The sequence below is a fragment of the Hylobates moloch genome, unplaced genomic scaffold, assembly GCF_009828535.3.
Source record: "Hylobates moloch isolate HMO894 unplaced genomic scaffold, HMol_V3 SCAFFOLD_7, whole genome shotgun sequence".
NCBI lineage: Eukaryota > Metazoa > Chordata > Mammalia > Primates > Hylobatidae > Hylobates > Hylobates moloch.
The window spans coordinates 117,184,057-117,191,561 of NW_026652282.1; the positions used below are offsets into that span (position 1 = coordinate 117,184,057).

At 47.6% G+C, this 7,505-nt stretch overlaps 1 pseudogene; it reads left to right on the plus strand.

Annotated features, from left to right (window-relative positions):
- Positions 1-6,486: 6,486 nt before the first annotated feature.
- Positions 6,487-6,770, plus strand: LOC116811414 (transmembrane protein 92-like; annotated as a pseudogene).
- Positions 6,771-7,505: the final 735 nt, after the last annotated feature.

A 7,505-nucleotide genomic window follows, 5' to 3' on the forward strand; every position in this document is an offset into this window, starting at 1 on the left:
CTCACTCTTTGGGTCCACGCTGCTTTTATGAGCTGTAACACTCACTGCAAAGGTCTGCAGCTTCACTCCTGAAGCCAGCGAGCCCACGAGCCCACTGGGAGGAACAAACAACTCCAGATGTGCCACCTTAAGAGCTGTAACACTCATTGCGAAGGTCTGCAGCTTCACTCCTGAGCCAGCGAGACCACGAACCCACCAGAAGGAAGAAACTCCGAACACATCTGAACATCAGAAGGAACAAACTCTGGACACGCCGCCTTTAAGAACTGTAACACTCACTGCGAGGGTCCGCAGCTTCATTCTTGAAGTCAGTGAGACCAAGAACCCACCAATTCCAGACATGATTCCACTTGTATGAAGTAGCTAAAATAGTCAAACTCATAAAAGCAAAGAATAGAATGCTGGTTGCCAGGGACTAGGGAGGGGAGGAAATGTGGAGTTGCTAATCAATGTGCATTAAATTTCAATTATGCAAGATGAGTAAGTTCTAGATATCTGCTATAAAACATTTTGCTTATACATAATACTGGGCTGGCCATGGTGGTTCACGCCTGTGATCCCAGCACTTTGGGAGGCCAAGGTGGGCGGATCACTTGAGGTCACGAGTTCAAGACCAGCCTGATCAACATGGTGGAACCCCATCTCTACTAAAAAAAAAAAATACAAAAATTGGCCAGGTGTGGTGGCGTGCACCTGTAGTCCCAGCTACTCGGGAGGCTGACCCACAAGAATGGCTTGGACCTGGGAGGCAGAGGTTGCAGTGAGCTGAGATTGCACCACTGCACTCCAGCCTGGGTGACAGAATGAAACTCCATTTCAATCAATCAATTAATCAATCAATCAAACATAAAAAGTGCAAATAGCATCTATTAAATTTTTTTTATTTATTTTTTAGATACAGGGTCCCACTAATTTGCCCAGGCTGCCTCAAACTCCTGGGCTCAAGCAATCCATCTGCCTCAACCTCCTGAGTAGCTGGGCCTAAAGACATGCTCCACTGCACCTAGCTGCCTATTAGAATTTTTTTTTTTTTTTTTGAGATGGAGTTTCCCTCTTGTTGCCCAGGCTGGAGTGCAATGGCGCGATCTCGGCTCACTGCAGCCTCTATCTCCCGGGTTCAAGTGATTCTCCTGCCTCAGCCTTCGGAGTAACTGGGATTACAGGCGCATGCCACCATGCCCGGCTAATTTTTCATTTTTAGTAGAGACAGGGTTTCACCATGTTGGTCAGGCTGGTCTAGAACTCCTGACCTCAGGTGATCTGCCTGCCTCAGCCTCCCAAAGTGCTAGGATTACAGGCGTGAGCCACCATGCCCTGTCTGTCCATTAGAATTTTAAATAAGCATACCCTTTTTGTTGTCTACCCTAGAGAAGAACCATCATACAGGCCCAGGGCAGCATGTATGAGGCCATTTTTTTTTTTTTTTTTTTTTTTGCAGAATTGTTAGTGACTGGGGAAAAAACGAAAACTTAAATGACCATCAGTAGAGGAATGGCCAAATAAATTATGATATACTCATAATATATAATATCAAGTATCTGTTAAAATAATGCCATAGTTTATTCTATACATCATGTTATACTATACATAATGTGTATATGTAAAACATATATATAAGTATATTTAAAATTATATATGATGATAATGTATTACTACTTAGAAAAAAACAGGAAGGATACACACCAAACAAATAACAAGGATTACCCCTGAAAGGTGGGGGAGAAGACGAGATTGGTGGCAGTGGTTAAAGGGGATTTTAGTCTTCTCTGTAATATATCAATTTTTAATTTTATTTTATTAATTAATTTATTTTTGAGGCAGGGTCTTGCTCTGTCATGCCACCATGCCCAGCTATTTGTTTTTGTTTTTGTTTTTGAGACGGAGTCCCACTGTCGCCCAGGCTGCAGTGCAGTGGCGCGATCTCGGCTCACTGCAGGCTCCGCCCCCCGGGGTTCACGCCATTCTCCTGCCTCAGCCTCCCGAGTAGCTGGGATTACAAGCGCCCGCCACCTGGCCTGGCTAATTTTTTGTATTTTTAGTAGAGACGGGGTTTCACCGTGTTAGCCAGGATGGTCTCGATCTCCTGACCTCGTGATCCACCCACCTCGGCCTCCCAAAGTGCTGGGATTACAGGCATGAGCCACCGCGCCCGGCCTTGTTTCTGTTTTTGTTTTTGTTTGTAGAGACAGGGTCTCGCTACGGTGCTCAGGTTGATCTTGAACTCCTGTCCTCAAGTGATCTTCCCATCTTAGCCTCCTCAAATGTTGAGATTACAGGCATGAGCCATTGCACCCCCTTGCCTGTTTCAATTTTTAAAAAGAAGAATATATATACATACATATATATATATGTAGTACTTATGTTATTAAAAACAAATCGAATGAAAGAAAGGGTTGTCTATACCAACTAACTCCATTTTATCACCTCTCACTCAATTCTCAACCTACTCCAATTTGGCTTTTATTCTGATCACTTCTCGCAAATAGCTCTCTTTCATGTCACCAATGACATTCGCATCACCAAATTAAAAAAAAAATTATCATAAGAAAATTAGCCAGGCGTGGTGGCACGTGCCTGTGGTCCCAGCTACTTGAGAGGCTGAGGTGGGAGGATTGTTTGAGCCAGGGAGGTTGACGCTGCAGAGAGCCCTGATCCTGCCACTGCACTCCAGCCTGGGTAACAGAGACCCTGTCTCAAAAAAAAAAAAAGAAAAAAAGGAAAAAGAACTGGTCCTACCGGATTACGGCCACCCACTCTCATGACCTCATTTTAACCTAATTACCTCTTTAAAGACTCTGTCTCCAAATAGAGTCACATTCTGAGGTTCTGGGGGTTAGGACTTCAATATATAAATTTTGGGGCAGGGTGACACATTTCAGCGCATACCATGAAGTAACTACAAATAGCCTTTCTGCTGGTCCTTCCACATCTGGTTTGGCCCCTCTGTTATCACATCTTCATGAAGTAGTGAGAGGAGCTGATAATGTCACTGGCCCTCCTCCACAACATGCACGTACACTCACATAGTTATAATTCTCCAGTGACTTTCCAATGTGTTTAGGAAAAAGCCTTCCTTTTTTTTTTTTTATAGGGTCAACAAGACCATAGTAGTCTGACTTCTGCTGATGCACCTGTTTCCTTGCCTAAAACACTTCCCCTCTAACCCAACTGGTCCCCTAACCTAATAATTTCACTTATTCTTTGAAATCTGGATTACTGCCCCTTCCATTGAGTCAATTCTTTGTTTTTAAAATTGCCTTTATTAAAGTATATTTTACATATAAAACTCACCCATCTTAGGTGTACAATTCAATTATTTTCAGCAACTTTACTAAGTGGCACAGTCATCATGAAAAATCAGCTCTAAGACATTAGTAGCCCCCAATTATTAAGGGTGCAAAAGTAATTGCAGGCTGGGCATGGTGCCTCACGTCTGTAATCCCAGCACTTTGGAAGGCCAGGGTGGGTGGATCACCTGAGGTCAGGAATTTGAGACCAGCCCGGCGAACATGGTGAAACCTCATCTCTACTAAAAATACAAAAATCAGCCGGGCATGGTGGCACATGCCCGTGATCCCAGCTACTCTGGAGGCCGAGGTAGGAGAATTGCTTGAACCTTGGAGGCGGAGGTTGCAGGGAGCTGATTTGGGCCAATGCACTCCAGCCTGGATGACAGAGCAAGACTCTGTCTCAAAAAAAAAAAAGAAAGAAAAAAAAAATTAATTGCAATTTAGCCATTGAAAGTAATGGCAGCCAGGCTTGGTGGCTCATGTCTCTAATCCCGGAATTTTGAGAGGCCAAGGCGGGTGGATGACTTCAGGTCAGGAGTTGAGACCAGCCTGACCAACATGGTAAAACCCTGTCTGTACTAAAAATACAAAAATTAGCTGGCTGTGGTGACACATGTCTATACCACCAGCTACTTGGGAGGCTAAGGCACGAGAATTTCTTCAACCCTGGAGAGAGAGGTTGCAGTGAGTGAGATCATGCCACTGCACTCCAGCCTCTGCAACAGAGCAAGACTCCATCTCAAAAAAGAAAGTAATGGCAACAACTGCAATTATTTTTGCACTAACGTAATAAGTGATGCCTCATGCCTATTTTCAGTTAACCCTGTCCCCAACTCCAGTGCCAGGCAACTGCCAATCTACTTTCTGTCTATAAATTTACCTTTACTGGACATTTTATTTTATTTTATTGAGACAGGGTCTTGCAATTTTGCCCAGGCTGACCTCTAACTCCTGGGCTCAAGAGATCTTCCTACCGCAGCCTGCTGAGTAGCTGGAACTGTAAGTATGCACCACCACACATGCTTTTGGACATTTTTATTTTTATTTTTATTTTTATTATTTTTGGGGGGGGCAGAGTTTTGCTCTTGTTGCCCAGGCTGGAGTGCGATGGCATGATCTCTGCTCACTGCAACCTCTGCCTCCCGGGTTCAAGCAATTCTCCTGCCTCATCCTCCCAAGTAGCTGAGATTACAGGCGCCTACGGTGTCTGGAATTGGTGGGTTCTTGGTCTCACTGACTTCAAGAGTGAAGCCGCAGACCCTCGCGGTGAGTGTTACAGTTCTTAAGGCGGCGCGTCTGGAGTTGTTCGTTCCTCCCGGTGGGCTCGTGGTCTCGCTGGCTTCAGGAGTGAAGCCGCAGACCTTCGCAGTGAGTGTTACAGCTCATAAAAGCAGTGTGGACCCAAAGAGCGAGCAGTAGCAAGATTTATTGCAAAGAGCAAAAGAACATAGCTTCCACAGTGTGGAAGTGGACCCGAGCGGGTTGCCACTGCTGGCTGGGGCAGCCTGCTTTTATTCTCTTATCTGGCCCCACCCACGTCCTGCTGATTGGTAGAGCCGAGTGGTCTGTTCTGACAGGGCGCTGATTGGTGCGTTTACCATCCCTGAGCTAGACATAAAAGTTCTCCACGTCCCTATCAGATCAGTTAGATACAGAGTATCCACACAAAGGTTCTCTAAGGCCCCACCAGAGCAGCTAGATACAGAGTGTCGATTGGTGCACTCACAAACCTTAAGCTAGATACAGAGTGCCGATTGGTGTATTTACAATCCCTGAGCTAGACATAAAGGTTTTCCAAGGCCCCCCCATAGTAGCTAGATACAGAGTGTCAATTGGTGCATTCACAGACCCTGAGCTAGACACAGGGTGCCGATTGGTGTATTTACAATCCCTGAGCTAGGCATAAAGTTTCTCCACATCCCCACCAGACTCAGGAGCCCAGCTGGCTTCACCCAGTGGATCCTGCACCGGGGCTGCAGGTGGAGTTGCCTGCCAATCCCACGCTGTGCGCTCGCACTCCTCAGCCCTTGGGTGGTCGATAGGACTGGGCGCCGTGGAGCAGGGGGTGGCGCTCGTTGGGGAGGCTCGGGCCACACAGGAGCCCATGGAGGGGATGGGAGGCTCAGGCATGGTGGGCTGCGGGTCCCGAGCCCTGCCCCGAGGGAAGGCAGCTAAGGTCGGGTGAGAAATCAAGCGCAGTGCCGGTGGGTCGGCACTGCTGGGGTACCCAGTACACCCTCCGCAGCCACTGGCCTGGGTGCTAAGCCCCTCACTGCCTAGGGCTGGCAGGGCCGGCCGGTTGCTCCGAGTGAGGGGCCCGCCAAGCCCACGCCCACCCGGAACTCCAGCCGGCCCGCAAGTGCCGGGCACAGCCCCTGTTCCCGCTGGCGCCTCTCCCTCCACACCTCCCTGCAAGCTGAGGGAGCCGGCTCCCGCCTTGGCCAGCCCAGAAAGGGGCTCCCACAGTGCAGCAGTGGGCTGAAGGGCTCAAGTGCCGCCAAAGTGGGAGCCCAGGCAGAGGAGGCGCCGAGAGCAAGCGAGGGCTGTGAGGACTGCCATCACACTGTCACCTCTCACTTCATCAGGTTGATGAAGTTTCCTTCTATTCCGTGTTTGTTAATCGTCTTTATCAGAAATGAGTGGAGGCATCTTAGACAAATTCTTTCATCAAATCCTTTCAATAATCTTATGCCAGCATGGGCAAAATAGGGAGACCTCATCTCTACAAAAGTATTTTAAAATTAGGCCAGGCGCGGTGGCTCACGCCTGTAATCCCACCACTTGGGAGGCCGAGGCAGGTGGATCACCTGAGGTCAGGAGTTTGAGACCAGCCTGACCAATATGGTGAAAATCCATTCTTACTAAAAATACAAAAATTAGCCAGGCATGGTGGCGTGAGCCTGTAGTCCCAGCTACTTGGGAGGCTGAGACAGGAGAATCACTTGAACCCGGGAGGTGGAGGTTGCAGTGAGCCGAGATCATGCCACTGCACTCCAGCCTGGGTAATAGAGCAAGACTCCGTCTCAAAAAAAAAAAAAAAAACATTAACATGCATTCATTATTTGCATGACAGTTATGATTTATCTTTCTTTGAAAACTATCTTTTAACAGTGGCAAGGATAGGACAGCAGGAAGCCAGAGATGAAAGTAAAATGACACAGTTAAAAGTTTAGACATGAGTGGCCCTCATGCCAAGATGTCCCACGCTTGGGTCCCCAGCCTTGCACCCACCTTGCTGCTCAGCCTGCTGGCTGACCCCCAAAAGGCTGCAGCCAAATGTGGTCTCTCCTTCACTTGCTCCAAAGGATTCAAATGCTGTGGCGACAGCTGCTGCCAGGAGAACGAGTTCTTCTCCGGCCCCTTGAGGTTATTCTGAAGTCCACCCTGGGCCTAACCCCCATAGAGCCACCCCCTCCCTGTAGCTTCAGCCCTGAAGAACATACTGGGGAACAGAAGGGCATTGACAATCCACCCTTCTGAGTCACCTCCTGCCTGGAATCTTGTCACCAGGAACCTCCTCCTCAGTGCCTCCTGGATCAAGCTAGAGACTGCTGGCACCCCGGGAGTGTCCCTCCCCATCCTGCCATGTCTCTGTTCATTCTCGGATTTAACTTATTGCTTTTTCTGCCCCTGTTCCACCCCAGCTGCCTCTCTTGTCTTGTGGGTTGGGCTGGAGTGACAGTATCTGTGCCCCCCCACAAGCCCAAGTGAGAGGCTGCCCGAAGGAAAATGCGAACCATTGGAGGTGCCCAACAGCAGAATGGGCTACTCTGAGGGGTAGTAACAGCCCCATTTCAGGAAGTATGCAAATCTTGACTGAACAGCCAACTCTGAGATTTTATCAGGGCACTTCTGTACTTGTGGGAGATTGGAGTGGATGAGCTCTGAGCCACCTTCCGGTCCTACCTGAATAGAGAAGAACTCACTGTAACCCCTGCAACACACGATAAACACACATCCTCACTGAAAAAAAAAATAAATAAATGTTTAGACACTGGGATAAATGTAGGTAGGTTTAAGGAGAAGAGAAAATCTTATTGTTAAGGTTAGGCTTGAAAAGAAAGAAAGGACAAAAGACTGTTGAGTTACCTAGAGAAATCGCTGTTTCATAATTAGTATTGAATGAGTATCCTTGCTACATTTTTTAGTATATAGAAAACTGTAATAAAGACATATACCCTTTTGTGGCCAGACGCAGTGGCTCACACCTGTAAT